Source organism: Diabrotica virgifera, chromosome 3, assembly GCF_917563875.1.
Source record: "Diabrotica virgifera virgifera chromosome 3, PGI_DIABVI_V3a".
NCBI classification, from domain to species: Eukaryota; Metazoa; Arthropoda; class Insecta; order Coleoptera; family Chrysomelidae; genus Diabrotica; species Diabrotica virgifera.
The window spans coordinates 129,013,531-129,031,485 of record NC_065445.1 but is presented as its reverse complement, the minus strand read 5'-3'; the positions used below and the strand labels follow the sequence as shown (position 1 = coordinate 129,031,485).

Below are 17,955 nucleotides of genomic sequence, written 5' to 3'. Positions count from 1 at the left end.
TAAGGTGGTGCGTTAATTTTGATGCTTAGTGTATTATATAAAAAACAGCAAAATCCAACTTTTCTGTTCCATTTAAAAAATGACTGGTTATTAACCGATGCACAAAATATATTTTCAACATTTAGATGACAACAAATCTTAAATTATACATGTGTGAAACATTGTGTAGTCTATGTCGACGGCAGACAGCACTGTCTGAACCAATATAAAATAGGTCTTTTCCGCAACTAGTCGCCAAAATTTTTTTACTAGAATCTACAATGTATTCTTGCTCTAATATTATCTTTAGTTTTTGTCGAAATTTTGGATATCTCGAGCGATCAAATGTTTAGAATTGAAGAAGGAGTATGATAACGCAAATAAATAGATAAAAATAGTTCACGTTTTCTTGGCATACTGTTTCTGCAATCGACAGCGCCTATGTGCTTTTTTAACAATAAAAATAAAGTCTTAAAACAGGATTCTTAATCAAAGGAATCCGGAAAATATTAGGCTGTCTTCTGAAGGAATACATAGTAATACTTGCTGCTCATCGATTAAAATAAAGTTATCTTCTTCTTTGTGTGCCGTGCTTGTTTTCAAGCGTTGGCAATCATCGTATTAACAAGCTGATGAAATGTTTCTCGGTCGGAAGCTATATGAAACAATTTTTCGACCGTTCGACCTGTTCATAGTCTAACGGTAAGCAGTAAGGAGAGTTGTTTTCCAGCGTTTCCCTTTGATTTTGCCCCGAATGATTAACCGAAGTAAGAGATTATTAGATCCTCTCATTATATGACCTAAATATTGAACCTTTCCCATTTTTATCATGTTGATCAATTCTCGCTCTTTGTGCATGGTCTCCAGCATACGTTCGTTGGATACGTGTACTGTCCACGGGATTATGAGCATGCGACGTAACACCACACCTCCAATTTGTTTCTTCTTCTAAGATTCGTCATTTTTGTTGTCTAGGTTTCACATCTATAGAACAAAACGGACCAGAATTCAATACTCTAAGACGTGTGGTCAATAACAAACTTCTACTGGACAATACAGAACGCCAGCTAATAAAGCTTTTTCATGCAAGTTATATTCTGGTCGAAATTTTCTCATCACTTTCGACTCTGCAGTCAATCCAGCTACCCAGAGTAGGATGAGGTTGCATGAAGCCAAAATCCAGTTCGAAGGCATGGAAGACGAAAGAGAGAAAGATAACATCTCAACAGAGGAAAAAGTTATTAAAGAAATACGACAATTGAAAGAAAACAAAGCTCTTGGAGCACATATAATTCCTTCTGAGCTTTTAAAACATGGCACAAAAAATCTGAGCTGCCGCATAAGTCAGCTAGTAGAACTCTTCACAAGAAAGTAGACCAGATACTTTGTGATAATTACAGAGACATTACCTTGACGCGACTTACAAAATATTGGCCTACATTATTTACGATCGACTAGCGGGATATTTTAAAAATATAATAGGCGAATATAGCCGAGTAAATGAACGGGAAATACGGCGAGACCGTGTAATTTTCAGGGGCAACTCCGAATTGCATGAAAATTTGGATTTAGGTTCTACTTACCCTCCACTTCAAAGTTGAAATTCTGCCGTTTGTTGCTTTTACTTGGAAAGGTGACAGTAACCCTTTATGGGGGATAAAAAACCATAGATTCAAGATAAGACGGGAAATGGATAAATTGACGGATTTTAAGCATTTTTGTTCTATAGAGTTTGTTATGTTAGTCAATACTTTTCGAGTTATTTGCGATTGAAAATGTTTATTTTTCGACAAAAGAAACTACGTTTTCAGACGGCTTTTCTCAAATAACTCAAAAAGTAAATATCTGATCGAAAAAAATATCCTTAGGAAAAGTGTAGCTTATAAAAAACCGAAAAAGACAGTGTATCAGTAAAGTCGATCAACCGAGTAAAAACAAAGTTGTAGCTCATAAAAAATACGTTCTTATTCGTCTAACTCCAAATCGAATATTTTAAGGTGAAATCACCAAAAAATTAAGCACTTTTCGGGAAAAACCCATTTAAACTTTTTTAAAGTGTTTATAAAAAGCTTTATTTTAGTTGCTCACAGAAGTCTCTAGCTTTAAAAATAAGCGAGTAACGCTCAAAATAAAGTTGGCCCTCTTTTTTTTTGGTAAAAAAATCATGAAAATCTCCCCGTGTTTAGCTTCCCAAATGAAGTTAATCTCTACCTCTTTACAAACAATTTACTTACTTATCTATCTTTTATATGATCTGTCAGTCTCGCCGGTTTAAAGTGCTTATTTTTGAAAGGGTTATAGTTGAAAAAGCTTGAACGGGTCACTATCCACAAGTGTATGCAAATTTTCAACAGCCATATCTTAACCAATTTTTTTCTCACGGAAAAACAAAATGAAACTATCATATTTATAATAGCAAAACCAACATTTTTTTATTCTATAAGATTTTTTTTATGGCTAATATTTTTTAAGCTATTTTGGAAAAAGTAAAATTTTTCAAAAATTTTTAGAAATTTTTTTTTACTATAAAACCAATTTTTTTCAAAGACTTTAAACCAATTAAACTTACAGATCATGTAAACAATACACATACAGTTAAAATAAAGGTTAAATCGGTAACGATTAATTTTATTTAGGGTGCTAAATAGAAGGAGGTTTTCACGATTTTTTTTTACGAAAAAAAAGGCGCTAACTTTTTTTTCAGTGTAACTCGTTTATTTTTGACGATAAAAAAATTTTTGTAAAAAACAAATATAAAGTTTTTTTAGATACCTTCAAAATATAAATAAGCTTTTCCCAAAAAATGTTTAATTTTTCGGTCATTTCGCGTTGAATTACACAGGTTTACAAAAAAAAAGAAATTGTGGACTATTTGACGAAACCATATGACTAGGGCGTTTTTGGGGTCGCTGATCACGAATCCAGGGTCCGCTGATCTCTATCACATCAGGTATAGGTCATTTCAAGGTCAAATCAAGATAAATAGACAATCGCTCTGAAAAGGTATATTAGGGGTTTTTTGGGGTCGCTGATCATGAATCCGCGGTCCGCTGACCTCTCTCATGTCTAGCTCAAGGTTACTTAAAGGTCAAATCAAGATAAATGGACACAATCGCTCTGAAAATGTATATTAGTGGTTTTCTGGGATCGCTGATCACGAAACTGATTTGACCTTGAAATGACCTTTATCTGACGTGGTATAGCTCAACGGACCCCAGTTTCGTGATCAGCGACCCCAGAAACCTACTAGTTTACTTTTTCAGAGCGATTGTGTCGATTTAACTTGATTTGACCTTGAAATGATCTTGAGCTAGACGTGAGAGAGGTCAGCGGACCCCGGATTCGTGATCAGCGACCCCCAATATACTTTCTCAAAGGGATTGTCTATTTATCTTGATTTGACCTTGAAATGACCTTTACCTGATGTGATAGAGATCAGCGGACCCCGGATTCGTGATCAGCGACCCCAAAAACCTCCTAGTCATATGGTTTCGTAAAATAGTCCACAATTTATTTTTTTTTGTAAACCTGTGTTATTCGATTTGCAATTAGACGAATAAGAACGTATTTTTCATGAGCTACAACTTTGCTTTCACTTAATTTATAGACTTTACTGTTACACCACATTTTTCGTTTTTTTATAAGCTACAATTTTCCTAAGAACATATTTTTCGATAAAATATTTACTTTTTGAGTTATTGGCGAAAAACTGTCTGAAAACGTAGTTTTTTTGTCGAAAAATCAATATTTTCAATCGCGAATAACTCAAAAAGTATTAACTTACGTAAAAAACTTTATAGAACGAAAGTTGCTTATAATCTGTCAATTTATCAATTTCCGGGCTTATTTTAAACACGCGTTTTTCAGCCCCCGAGAAGGGGTGACTGTCACCCCCCAAGTAAAAGCAACCAACGGCACAAATTCAACTTTGAAGTGGAGTGTAAGTAGAACCTAAATCCAAATTTTCATGCAATTCGGAGTTGCCCCTGAAAATTACACTCCAAAACGGTCATTTATTGGGCTAATACCATTGTATGGGTTTCGTACAGAAAAATCAACTATCCATGGAATATTCCTTCCAAGACAAGCTTTGGAAAAAACAAATAACTATGGAATTAATATTCATTTCTTTTTGCATTATTGCCACTTTGTTTACGGATTATTGTAATGAACACTATTGCCCTTGGTGGAACAAATATATTGAAAAGTTAAGTGAAAGAGGCTATAGATCAAACGAAATATGGGATAGCAACAGGTAAAATACAGTTCGGCTGTAGATGCGATTTTGAAAAGCAAGAGCCTCTCTTATCAATGCAAGTTTTTAATTAAAACTGCTTGGATCAATAGAAATATGTTTACGGCGCTTTATTGACTACGAAAAAGCGTTCAACACTACAAAACATGACAAACTTATATACCTATTTCATCTTTCAGGACTTGGCAATCCAGGTTATTAAAAATCTGTATTGGAATTAAACACTCCACATAAATTATCGACATAATTATGGTGGGTTACACAACAAGCATTTCTAAAGTGGTTAAACAGGGCTGCATTATTTCGCCACTTCTTTATAATCTATACAATGTACACATATTTCTAGAAGCACTGGAATAGTACAATGGAGGCATTGAGGTTAATGGAGTACTAAAAAGTAATCTTCGATATGCAGGTGATACTATTATATCGGTCGACAAAATTGAAGCTTACAGATGTCAAATAGAGTAAATATTACAGGCAACCAATTTGAACTAACCATCAATAGAAAGAAAACTGAACTTACGGTGATTAGTAAAAAGAACACTCAAAATATCGACCTGTATACTTAAACCGAACATATTAAAAGAGTACACCGATTGAACTATCTGGGATACCCAGCAATTGATAAGTGGATCCTAATGTAAAGATTAATATCCAAATTAAAATGGCAAAACCTAGACTCATAGAAATCGTTTCTTCTTCTCCAGGTGCCGTGTCCGTATTCAGAAGTTGGCTGTCATCATGTTTACAAGTTCCTGAAACCTGTCTCTATTGGCTGCTGCGCGAAATAATTCTTCTACCGTGGAGCCACACCGTTGTCCAATATTACGTAACCATGACCAAGTTTCTTTCGACCAATCCATCTCTTTCCCTCCACTATCCTTGTATTATAAGGCGAAGTAGATGGTATTTAGGCCCTCTAATTATATGACCAAAGTATTCTGTTTTTCTACTCTTTATGATGTTTATGAGCAGACGTTCTGAATTCATCATTTGGAGAACATTTTCATTGGAAGTATGCGAAACTCACGATATCTTTAGGATTCGTTGATAGCACCACAATTCAAATGCTTCTAATTTATTTAGCATTGTGGTTTTTAACGTCCATGTCTCACAACCATACAATAATATAGAGCACACGTAACATTTTAGGCGCTTCTTGCGAATCTTCATTGACAGGCTTCGGTTACATAAAACTGTTTTCCATGTCATAAAAGTCTTACGTGATATTTCAATCCTGGTTATTATCTCTTCATCACAATCGCAATTTACATTTAACCAACTGCCAAGGTATTTAAAATGGTTTACTCGTTGTATCTCCTCTCCATCAAGAGAAAGCACGCCTTGATCTACATTTATCTTTCCAACTGCCATCCACTTTGTCTTTGAAATATTGATTCAAGCCTAAGCATTAGTATCCGATTGCGCAACACGAAATATTACGTAATCTCTACGCTGCTTTACGAAGTAGAACGGTGGACGTTAACAACAGCAACTGTAAAAAAGTTTAGGCTTTAGACTGAGGCTTTGGTAATGTTGCTGTACTAACGCATGCTGAGGTTGTTGAGGAAATGTTTGCCAGGTGTGGGGGCTTGCCTTAACCGGCCGGCCAAGTGGAAGGTAACCACAATAAAAATCCCCTCAAGCTAAGGTGGAACAGCATAAGCCGAAGGTTTGGCGTAGTAGAGGATGCTCCTACGGGACTTAGGGGTTGCTAAGCCGCTATTATGCGAACTCCGGGAAATGGGCGAATCCCTGGTTTTATTAGCCTTCCTGTGTTAATGCGGGGCTCTGGCACAGGTGACCAAAACTTCCCTAGCTACTCGTGGGATAAAACATGGACCAACAAAAACAAAATAAAAAAAAAAAAGAGGCTGGAGTGATCTCGGACTCGGACGAGTCCTCCAGCTCAAGCACTGTCGTGGACACAATAGAACACGACAGTGAAGCATCAGCGGGAACTCAAGGAACCGCTGATACAATCACGACAGGAGCTGAAAGAATGGACCTGTCAGACAAAAAACGTTTGTCTGGGGCTCAGAAGAGGAAACAGACAAAGGAAAGAAAAATGGCAGAAGGGACGTGGGAACAACGACCACGGAAAAGGATGCGGAGGAAAGAGGGCTCTTCTAGACCTGCTATCGGGACAGACAAAGGACCCGATAAAGAAAGTAAGAAGAGACCCCGAGAGTACTCTGCTACACCACCCCAGGTCTCCAAAAAGACGAAGCAGGCTCCCAGACCTGCTGACTCTTATACAGAGGCCGCACAAAGACTCAGGATGGCGATCATAGATCGACGACATCCTGAGGTAACACTGGATCAGGCTCAAGCTGACCTGATCCAGAGTAGGATTGCGGATGCAATGGATGAAGCTCCTTCGGGGAGCAGTAATCCACTGCAGTTCGCCAGAACTACCTTTAGCGGAGGCGTCTTATGGATTACCCCCGCTAATGAACACACCAAAAACTGGCTGGTAGGTGCAGTGGAACGGCTGGGCCGTTTGTGGGAGAACGCGGATTTGACGGCTGTCGAATCCAAAGATCTTCCCAAAAGACCCAAAGTTCTTGTGTTTATACCAGGCCAGACACAAGAAGAGGGAGTTATCCGAACACGACTGGGGCAACAGAACCCAGAATTAAGAGTGGGAGGGTGGCTCCTTCTAAACAAAAAAGTAGAGAAGGAAGGAGTACTCCTGGCCTTCTCTATAGACGAAGTGTCCTTCAGGGCCCTCGAGAGGAACCGTTTCCGAGCTTATTACAGACTCGGAATGGTCATCTTTAGAGTCCTTGGAGCAAAAGATGGAGGGGAGAATCAGAATCCTTCAAATTAACTTGCAGCACAGTAAGGCTGCTTCGGCTGCACTTACGGCTGCAAAAAGGGAATTCGATGTGGCCCTTATTCGGGAACCCTGGGTGAACAGGGGAAATATTATGGGATTAGGGGGAGTTGGAGGGGAACTCATATATGACAGAACCTCCGAGGTCCCTCGAACCTGCATTATTATCAAAAAGAAATTTAACATACTGCCGTTAACAAATTTTTGTTTTAGAGACTTGACGGCAGTCAAGATAAGGCCGGGGAAGGGAAGGGTGTCAAGAGCGATTACGCTCGCATCGGCGTACCTTCCATATGATGCACCTGGTTCTCCTCCAACTAAGGAAGTGGAGCAGCTGGTAAGAGACTGCAGGGGATCCAGAACCCAGCTGATCATCGGCTGTGATGCTAATGCACATCATACAACGTGGGGAAGTACGAACACGAATGTAAGAGGTGAATCTATACTCGAATTTGTCATGGAAAACGAGCTGAACATAATAAATTCAGGTAATAAACCGACTTTTGTGACTAGGACTCGAAAGGAGGTCATAGACATAACGATAGCCACCAACTACGTTAGCAATAAAATTACAAATTGGCGTGTGTCTGATGATGCGAGTTGCTCGGATCACAGACACATACAATTTGAAGTAGGGGAAAAAACATGTACCCTAGAAACCTATCGTAACCCTAGGAAAACTAACTGGGAGGCTTATAAAGCAGACCTGGAATATAGTTTAAAACAGACTAAGGATACGATAAGAAATACAACAGACCTCGAAATGGTTGTGGAGCAGCTGCAAGACATAATCATCTCGGCGTATAATGACAACTGTCCTTCAATCAATAAGGAATCCAACAGGAAAGTGCCCTGGTGGAATGAGGGACTTAAAGAATTAAGAAGGAAAGTTCGTAAAAAATTCAACAGCGCAATGAACAAGAATATCAGTTGGGATGAATACAGAAAGGCCCTAACTGAGTACAATAAAACTCTGAGGAAGCAGAAAAGAGAATCATGGAGAAGGTACTGTGAGGATATAGAAAGAACTCTAGAATACGCCAGACTCCATAAGATTCTCTCAAAAGGACCTCAGAGCCCGATATATACTCTCCAAACAGAAAACGGAGAGTACACAGAAACAGGGGAAGGAACTATTAGAGAACTGCTGAAAGTCCACTTCCCCGGTTCCCAAGTTACAGACTTAACTTTGGAGAACTGCCAGAAATCAGAACTAGATACCCCTCTGTGGGCATCCAAGGAGAAATGGCAGGCAGCAAAGAAAGTAGTAACTGGGGAAAAAGTAAAATGGGCATTACACTCATTCGAACCTTATAAATCGCCAGGATTAGATGGGATTTATCCAGTACTGTTGCAGAAGGGATCCGACCTTCTGGCAAATAGAATATGTACAGTGCTTCGGAGCAGTTTGGCTCTAGGATATATTCCAAAGGCATGAAGAATGATCAGAGTAACTTTTATACCAAAACCTGGAAAAACTGGACAGGATGGGGCAAAGTCTCTGAGACCAATAAGTCTTATGTCTTTTCTGCTTAAGACGCTAGAAAAACTGCTAGATAGGCATATACGGGATGGCGTATTGGAAAACAGACCGATACATAAGAACCAGTATGCATATAGAGCAGGAATGTCAACAGAGACAGCATTACATCAGCTTGTAGAAAAAGCTGAATATGCTCTCAAGCACAAAGAGGTACTATTAGCGACCTTTTTGGACATAGAAGGAGCGTTCAATAACATATCCTTAGAAACAATCTCAAGAGCATCGAGGAGAAAAGGGATCGATGAAATTTGTTGCAAGTGGATAGACCACATGCTACAACAGAAACTCGTATATACGTCCATTCTAGGGGATAGCATTATCGCCCAGGTCCGACGAGGGTGTCCGCAGGGAGGTGTTCTGTCCCCGCTAATATGGAACCTCGTCATGGACGATTTGCTTGAGTCCCTGGAATTGAACGGCCATGAAACCCTGGGCTATGCAGACGACTTGGTAGTCCTTGTTCAGGGAAAATTCCAAAACATAGTAAGGGAACGCATGCAACAGGCCCTTAATATTGTCACCAAATGGACTGAGGAAGAAGGGCTGAGAGTCAGTCCTTCCAAAACAGTCACAATTGCGTTCACCAGAAGAAGGAAGCTGGAGGACTTAGGGCCTCTGATCCTTAATGGTGAACAATTGGAGCTGTCTAAAGAGGTAAAGTATCTAGGGGTTATACTGGACCCAGAACTTACCTGGAACCGACAGCTTGAAAGAGTAATTAAAAGAGCGGAGGCGACATTAATGCTGACCAGACGCACACATGGAAAAACATGGGGACTCTGTCCGAAAACGGCGTACTGGACATATACAACGATAGTGAGACCCATGATAACATATGCATCCTTGGTATGGTGAACAAAGATGCAGCAAAGAACCGCTATAAACAAGATAAGCAGGATACAAAAACTTGCATGCTTGGGAATAACGGGAGCAATAAAAACAACACCGATAGCGGCACTGGAAACCCTGTATACCTACCCCCTCTTGATATATTTATCAAAGGGGAAGCGAGGATGGGAGCATACAGGCTGCAAGGAAAACCAAGGGATAAATACGAGAACCTTGGGCATAATCAGATTTGGAACACATTTAATAGGAACTTCGGAATAGAAATCAATGACCGAAGGGAATGGAACAGCATCAGTAGCAAAATCAGAGGATCGATCTGGTATACAGACGGATCAAAAACCGATGAAGGCACTGGAGCCGGTATTTTTAGTGAAACAGAGAATGTAGGACTCAGTTTCTCACTAGGAACATACACAACTGTGTTTCAAGCGGAAATGTACGCAATTCTGCAGTGTGTCGCAATGAACAACTTGAGGGCCTATGAAAATAGACGGATCAATATACTCACAGACAGCCAAGCATCACTGAAGGCACTAATGAGCCCGAAAGTGACGTCAAGGCTGGTATGGGAATGCCGGCAAGAACTGGAAGAACTGGCCGAAAGAAATAGTGTAACTCTATTCTGGGTGCTAGGACACATCGGGATAGACGGTAATGAGAAAGCAGATGAGCTGGCAAGGAACGGTTCATCAACTTTATATTTTGGCCCAGAACCTGCTCTAGGAGTACCTAAAACAATAATTAGGGGACAAGTCAGGGAATGAGTCAAAAACAAACAAAAAGAATACTGGGGGAACGTACCTGGCCAGCGACACGGGAGGCCCTTAATAAGGGAACCCTCAAAAGGGAGAGCTGAGGAACTAATAAAATTACATAGGAGTCAGCTCCGCATAATTACAGGTCTTCTCATGGGTCACTGTGCCCTAAAAGGACACCTGAATAGAATTGGACTGTACGAAGGGAACCTTAACTGCAGACTGTGCAATAGGGGAACTGAAACAGCACATCATGTACTGTACGAGTGTGAGGCTTTGGATCACAAAAGGCAGGCTATTTATGGACAACCAAAATTAAGTCCAGCAGAATATGCCACCCAACCCATGCTAGGGATGTACAATTTGGTACGTGGAACCAAGCTTGTGGATTGGGTGACATAAAAGGTAGGATGGTTGGCACAATAAGCCCATGAGGCTGCAGTGCCATCGGAGACATATGTCAGAAGACCTCCAAAAAAAAAAAAAAAAAAAAACGCATGCTGAGAATACCTTGGACAGACATAGTGACCAATATAGAGGTATTGGGAGGAATAAGTAAAGAGATGGAATTGCTAACAACTGTTTAAATTAAGAAGGCATCATTCCTGGGCTCCGTGTTCCATAATAATCAGTACACTCTGCTACAGCTATTATTAGCAGAATGCAAGACTGAAGGTAGAAATGGTTTATAAAGAAAGAACAAATTTTGACTAAGAACCTAAAAAAATTGTTCCAAATACTAGAAGCTACTCACATAATACATGCTGCACAAAAACGAGAAACATATCAATTGACGGTTGCTAATCTTCAGTACAAGATGGCGTATAAAGCAGTAGATTGGTAGTTTAACTTTTAAAGTTTTAACGGCCTGTTCTAGCGTATTTTTTACTGACTGACAAAAATGTTTTTTCTTTACTTTAGTAATTACTTTTTACTTTCGCCAATTTAGTATCACCGCCAGACAATTTACCATGTTAATTACCTCAAAGAAGACAAAATGTATGGTTGTAACAGCAAAGCCAATACGATGTAAATTGGAGCTAGAGGGTTAGAAACGGTATGCATCTAAACATTCCGTATATGTATTTGGAACCTAGGAGTTTTCTATTGGTTCGTTGCAACACGCGGTCATATTTTAACCAATAGGCGGCGAGGTTCCAAACGCATATACGGAATGTTATTCGGTGCCAAATTCATATAGGGAATGTTAAATATTCGTACACCGAAAAAGATAAGTTTTTATTAGAGTCTCTTAAAAGGAGATTGATTTTAAAATACTTGTTACTGTTTAATGAAACAAAATTAAAACAACTATAGTATTTGGAAATGTTATTTGTACGAAATTCATATACGGTACGTTAAATATTCGTAGAACAAAAAGACGATTTTTATTAAAGAAAGTTAAAATGAGACTGGTTTTTAATAGTATATTATACAACGAGCATTTAATGACGGTCATGATGAAGCGAGTATAAGGGATACGAAACGAGCCGCCTAGCGGCGAGTTTCGTATAGAGTACGAGCTTCATAATGATAATTAAATGCAAGTTGTATACACGATTTTTTTCTATAATCGTTCATAAAAAAATATATTCAAATTTATTAATTTTGTAACGCAAACAAATTAAGTAGTTTGTCAGTCTGACAGTTTGTTTACATATTGAGAACTGTCAAAGCGTATATATTTGACTCGCCATTGGTTACTGCGCGTGTGCCACCTTTATCGCAAATGTCATATCGCGATTCTATTGGTTAAAAATCTGTATCTTATTGAAAATCTGTATCATAATGAAGTTCATTATGATACAGGTATCATTATGATACAGGTAGGAGGTAGTGACATCATAATTGATATATTATAGTATGAGAATAAAAAAAATTATTGTTAATGTATTATTAAAGATCCATAAGGAAAAGGTTTTCCGGTAGTTGGCTGTATACCATATAATACAAAAAAGCTAATAAAGTCCTTTATAAAAGGTCTATATTTAAAATCCCTAAAAAGGGCTACATCACAGAACTAGTTTTCGATTGGTTGACCAATCATCATCAATGCTTTCCTAAAATGAATATAACCTTATTAAATGGTGCAAAGGTTTTAAAATTTTGACTACGGATAAAAAAGTTGTACGTTATACTCACGTGATCTTACATGCTAACCACCAAAATATTTGTAATTATGTAATATATGTAAATAAAATTTGTAATATTATATTTTGATGGTTAGCATGGTAAGGTTACGTGAGTATAACCTACAACTTTTTTTAAACGTAGTCAAAATTTTAAAACCTTTTGGGTCAAAACCTGCATCATTTTATCAGGTTATATTCATTTTACGAAAGCACTAATGATGATTGGTCAACCAATCGAAAACTAGTTCTGTGATGTAGCCCTTTTTAGGGATTTTAAATATAGACTTTTTATAAAGGACTTTAATTATTCGTTTTTTTGTATTATATGGTATACAGCCAACTATAGAAAAACCTTTTTCCTTGTGGATTATTAATAATACATTAACAATAATTTTTCTATTCTCGTACTATAATATATCAATTATGATGTCACTACCTGTATCATAATGAACTTCATTATGATACAGGTTTTCATTAGGATACAGATTTTTAACCAATAGAATCGCGATATGACATTCGCGATAAAGGTGGCACACGAGCAGTAACCAATGGCGAATCAAATACATACTCTTTGACAGTTATCAATATGTTAATAAACTGTCAGACTGACAAACTACTTAATTTGTTTGCGTTACAAAATTAATAAATTTGAATATATTTTTTTGTGAATGATCATAAAAAAATCGTGTATACAACTTGCATTTAATTATCATTATGAAGCTCGTACTCTATACGAAACTCGCCGCTAGGCGGCTCGTTTCGTATCCCTTATACTCGCTTCATAATGACCATCATTAAATGCTCGTTGCATAATATACTATTAAAAACCAGTCTCATTTTAATTGGCTTTAATAATAATCGTGTTTTTGTTCTACGAATACTTATTTAACATACCGTATATGAATTTCGCACCAAATAACATTCCAAATACTATAGTTGTTTTAATTTTGTTTCATTAAATAGTAACAAGTATTTTAAAATCAATCTCCTTTTAAGAGACTCTAATAAAAACTTATCTTTTTCGGTGTACGAATATTTAACATTCCCTATATGAATTTGGCACCGAATAACATTCCGTATATGCGTTTGGAACCTCGCCGCCTATTGGTTAAAATATGACCGCGTGCTGCAACGAACCAATAGAAAACTCCAAGGTTCCAAATACATATACGGAATGTTTAGATGCAAACGGTGTGCGGCAAAATAAACAGTACTGAAATTCGTATGCATCAAATTTGTATGCGTCAATGTCGTGATAATGTTATATGCTTCACAGTTTTGCAGAAAAATTTTTTATGGCAGAGTACTATTTTCGGTCATACGAAAAAGGTCACGAAAACGATTCAAGCTTAAAATCAACAATGGTTTCAGCAGGACTGGACAACCTGTCATAGTGCCAGGGAGTCTCTTCGAATACTGCGTGATCAATTTGGGAGTTGACACTCACCAAAACTAACGCCACCCGATGCATACATACGGGGAATGCTAAAGGAGTCAGACAGATCCACCGTTTGCCATTTTGGAAATGCGGACTATTTTTTATAGATTTTTTCGTTCCAGGGACAGTGGCGGATCTGAAAATTTGGCTTGGGAAGGGAAATTTGCCTTAGGGGCAACTTCCAATGAAAAACCAACCAAAAGACATAAAAAAGAGAAACTCAGATTACATAAAAGACATAAATAATAACTTATAGGTAATAAGTTCCCTTAATTTTCCTAACTAGCGTGTTTATTAAATTGAATTTGACTTTCTGTGGTTTCGGTTTCATGTCAGCTAATATATTTTTATGTTTGAACAATTTTTTTTTTATTTGGGACCTTGTTCGGGGGTAAATTTCCTCATTTTCCCTCCCCGTAGATCCGCCACTGGCCAGAGGGCATCTTTAACATCTGTTTTATCGGGAACGTGCGTCGTCGTAAATCATGTTTGCAAGGCTATACCATGTAAACCTACTAGATATATAAATAATCATAAACATTTAAATATCCAACTCAGTACTGTTTATATTTTGCCGCATACTGTAATAGAACAAGTGATGGAGTTTAAATATCTAGGCATCAAACTATCTAGCTAAGGAAAGCTCGAAACAGAATTGGAAGATCAAGTGAATAGAGCAAACAGAGCCGCAGGTTGCCTCAATGACACAATATGGAGAAACAAAAATATCAGAGAAGAAATAAAAGACAGAATTTGCAAAACAGTCATTAGACCAATAATGAAACACGAGCTTACAGCGAGGACAAAAAGAATGCTAGAAACAGAACAAATGAAAACCCTTTGAAAAGTCGATGGTAAGGCAATATGGGACAGAGCTAGAAGTAGACAGAGGTGCAAAGTAAAAAAACAATAATAACTAGGTAAGAAACAGAGAAGTAGAATGGAACGACCACATAAGCCAAATAACAATAGAGTAGTATGGACCGCGTTACCCAATAGGAATACGATAAGTCGAAAGACCACGAAAACGATGGTAGTAAGACGCTATGAAACAGAGCTAGAAGTACAGATATTCTTGTTATCATGATCATTTTTCAGTGCGTCACAGTTTTTCGATTTCTCTCTAATGCATTAAGTTAGATGAGACGGAAAAAGCGGTAGCTCCGTGATTAAACACAAAAATAATGCAGCATTATAATGGTTATACATATACATAAGATGTATATTCCTAACCTACGTTTGATTCGTTGATATTTAGAATGCGCGTTTTTTCTAGCCAATCAAATACACGTATTACGAACATTTGACGAAAACTTCGTCCATTTTGGCCATTTTTTAGAAGTGTCAAAGAGTCAAGTGACGGTTATTATTCAGGTCATTATTTTGTGTACCTGTCATTTTGAAATTTCGAATTCGACTTCCCTTGTGTTTCACAACGTTTTTGTGCATTATTTTGTGTTTTGGTTTAGAATTTAGTTCGTTAAAAGTTAGTCATTGGCGTGAGGAGCCTAGAGACATTCAAGATGTACCGAAGAGTGCTAAATATCTCATGAGTAGATAGAATAGCCTACGTGGAGGTAATGAGACTTACGCATAAGGAACGAGAAAAACTAACAAATAAGAAGAAAACTGAGATATATGGGACATGTGATGAGAGATGTATATCTAATACTCCAGATCATTATGCAAGAAAAAGATCCATAGTAAGGAGACGTAACTCATGGCTGAAGAACCTTAGGAACTGGTTTGGATGTAATAACAATGAATTATTTAGAGCCGCGGTTTCAGAAATAAAGATCTCTCTGATGATTGCCAACTTTTGAAGCGGAGACAGCACCTAGAGAAGAAGATAAAAACATAGTTTATGGATAGTTTTGTGTCATTTTTTAATGTTTCCATATTTATAAATTTAATTAACAATATTGTTTACTTTTTAATTTTATTCCCCTTTATAAAAAATACCTACATGTTGACATATTGTGTAAAAATCAAATCTACTAAATTACTTATTAGTTTAATTCCACAAGCTTTTCACCTATGGCTAAGTACGATTCTGGCTTCTGGCATCTGTCAGATTCGTCAATAATTACATGAAATAAGTCTCGACACACCCAATACAGTATATGACGTCATAATTAATGACGCACTGAAAAATGATCATGAGAACAAGGATATACGTTGGAGATGCAAGGTGGAGAACATTAATTACTGGGTAAGAAACAGAAGAGTAGAACGGAATGATCACATAAGCCTTATGACAATAAATAGAGTAGTACCTAAAGACGGCGAGAGACGGTTCCCCAATACGAAAACGATCAGTGTGAAGACCACGAAATCGATGGAACGACTACGTACGTACTACTTATTGAAAAAAACAGATAGTGCCATGGCTATACAAAAAAGGAAGAAGAAGTAGAAGAAGAAGACTTTTGGTATTTTTAGATATCTATTTAAAAGTATTTTCAAGTTCAATATATCGCTTAATTAATAAACATATTAAATGTTGGCAATATTATGTTTAACCTTTATTAGAATAATTTTAGCAGATGCAAATGAGATACAAACACTACAAACCAGCGTAAACTTAAACTACCTGCCTGCATGTTGTATACGGTCAACAGCTGTTCATTCTCGAGTACGTACTTAAATTTGGGTTATAAATACACACATAATATTTCATTTTTCCTTTTATCTTAATGTGAGCCTTCGTACAATGGCCTTTTCAACGATATTTTGGAATAGTGACAAGATTTATGTTATACCAGTAATAAATGCTATGAAAACAGTTGGTCTATCTATTAGAATATGCTCGTATTCTCATGGTTTGAAAAAATAAACAAAACATAGATATTTGCAAACTACTCCTCCACCACATCTCAGGCAATTTTCATTTTAAATTCGCTGTCAAAATCATTACTTTTCAAAATATTCTACAATTTTTAATATGTATATGTTACGGAGAATATGTTAGAAGTATATGTATATGTTAGAAGAAGAACTAACTCATATACAATGGGATGTCATCGGTTTGTCAGAGATAAGAAGAAAAGGAGAACAAAAAATACTATTAAACTCGGGAAACATGCTGTACTACAAAGGTAATGAAGATAACACCAACAACGGAGTTGGTTTTATAATAAACAAGAGAATCGTTAGATACATACAATCCACCAAGGGTATATCAGACAGAGTAGCCTACATTATGCTTAAATTAAAAAAGAACGTCGTTGAAAATTATACAGGTATACGCACCAACAAGCACATATAAAGATGAAGATATTGAAAACTTCTACGAAGAAATAACACTCGCGGTGGAAGAAAAGAAAACTAAATTGACGCTAATAATTGGAGACTTCAATGCCAAATTAGGGGTAAGAATAGACGAAGACGAATACAGAATAGGACAATATGGATACGGCGAAAGAAATAATAGAGGACATACATTAATGAACTACTTGGAGGAAAGACAACTTTTTCCTATGAACTCGTTTTTTAACAAAAAACCGCAAAGAAAATGGACATGGATAAGTCCCAACGGCAATACTAAAAACGAAATAGATTACATCCTCACAACAGAAAAAGCCATCATCAAAGATGTTACAGTGCTGAATCGTTTCTCAACCGGTAGTGATCATAGACTTGTCAGAGCCAAATTCAGCATTAATAGCCAATTCGAAACAAAAAAGAAAATAGATCGAAACTAGATATGGGAAAACTTAAGAAAGCAAAAGAGGAATATAAACAAAAAATAAGGGAAAGTATACCGGCCACTAGAGATTTGCAAAACAAAAATATCGATGAAATAAATCAGCTATTAACCGATACATTAGCAAAACGGGAGAAGAGGTAGCACAAACAAGAATAAAAAAGGAAAACTATATATCCCAGGAAACAAAAAACCTCATGAGCAAAAGAAAAACATTAATAGAACAAGATAAGAGAAACACAGTAGATTACAAAGAGGTAAACAAAGCTATCAGAAGGAACATCAAGGAAAGTCAAAGGATAGTACAGGAGGAAAAAATAGAAAAAAACCATTGAACAAAATAAAAATATGAAGTGCTTAAAACCACAGCTTGGACGCATACAGATTAATAGCATAAAGAACAAAGAAGGCATAGAGACCAATAATATAGAAGAAATTATACAAATAACACAAGAA

General features: G+C 37.1%; 1 protein-coding gene across 1 annotated transcript in view; it reads left to right on the top strand.

Annotated features, from left to right (window-relative positions):
* LOC114339210 (glutamate receptor ionotropic, kainate 2-like) overlaps positions 1–17,955 on the top strand; it is a 192,667-nt gene that overhangs the window by 17,390 nt on the left and 157,322 nt on the right. The gene's annotated exons all lie outside the window — the stretch shown is intronic.